Genomic DNA, 1,306 nt, shown 5'->3' with positions numbered 1-1,306 from the left:
AAGTAGAGTATCGATACTACCCACTTTAAATGGTTAAAATTGACCTCGTTAAGACCCTTAAGATTTAAGGATGATACCTAATGGTAAAACTTAGTTCGTGAGGGACATAAAAGGCTAAAGAGACTTGAATACACTCGTAGAAGTGGGTTATAATCGAAGTAACCATAGTAGGCATAATACGATCAATTATCTTCAATAGAACACGTAGCGAGTATCTAAGAATGAAGGATCATTGCAGAGGATGTATTGGCAAGCGGTATGACGAGTCAATCAGATTTTGAAATAGAGGAGTTATGTACTGCAAGAATGTCAGTGAATGGTGAACGTACAATTGTCCTTCCTATTCAAGGATTATTTGAGGGAAATCGTAGTAAGAGTGAATAGAGTGTTGCTACCCAGTAATGAACCTTAGTTAGGTACCAGGCTAGCTAGTGTCACAGATAATGAACAACAAACACAATAATCAATGTTAAGTCGTGAAACAAATAGAGACATCATTAAAGATAGAAGTGACTAAAATATCCTTAAGTAACGAATGACCATAATAGAGTAACTTAATAACTAACAGAAGTAATAGACTAATAAACCTTTGCATAATATTCTAGGTAAGATAACGAGCGAGATAACAACTAGTGAGAGGGTGACCTCACTTTAGCGTGTAATATCCTCAATACCAGGTTAGTGACCAAATTATAAAATTTCAGAATTTGGTGATTAAAGTAGAATAGTTAAATAGTTAAATGATTTATTTGGGGATATTTCTTGAAATTTTTTAGTAATTATCAAAAGAATTAAATGGCAAAATGGTCATTTGACAAGAAAGATATTTTCCCATTTTTATCAATGATTCACGTGGGGAGAGTAAGATGAAAACATTTAATCTTCTTCTTTCTTTCTTCTTCTCAAACCGTGGAAGCTAGGCAAAGGTAAGTTTCTTCAATAGTTGATTATTTGTCCAATTAAAGGTTGGGTTTTGATCATTATATGATAATTAAGCTTAATGAAAGTTTAATTTGTTCTAAAACAACAAGATGAAAGGTATAGGAGAGATTAAAGATTTTGATTTTTTGAATGAAATCTTGAAATAGAGTTGATAAGTTGAATTTTAAGTTGAATTTTACTTGTCATCTATAAGGATAAGAAGTTAGAAGTGTTAGAATTAAGTTTGGATAACATGGAAAATTTGGTATGATTATTGATTTCTATATGGAGAATAGAATTTTGAGGTTTAAGATGAAATAAATGGATATAAATTAGTTTAAGTATGTATATTTGAGTTAAAAATATAAAAAGGGATGAAATATGA

This window comes from Hibiscus syriacus, unplaced genomic scaffold, assembly GCF_006381635.1.
Source record: "Hibiscus syriacus cultivar Baekdansim isolate YM2019G1 unplaced genomic scaffold, ASM638163v2 tig00002511_pilon, whole genome shotgun sequence".
NCBI lineage: Eukaryota > Viridiplantae > Streptophyta > Magnoliopsida > Malvales > Malvaceae > Hibiscus > Hibiscus syriacus.
The sequence above is the reverse complement of the archived record's forward strand: the minus strand, read 5'-3'. Positions refer to the sequence as shown.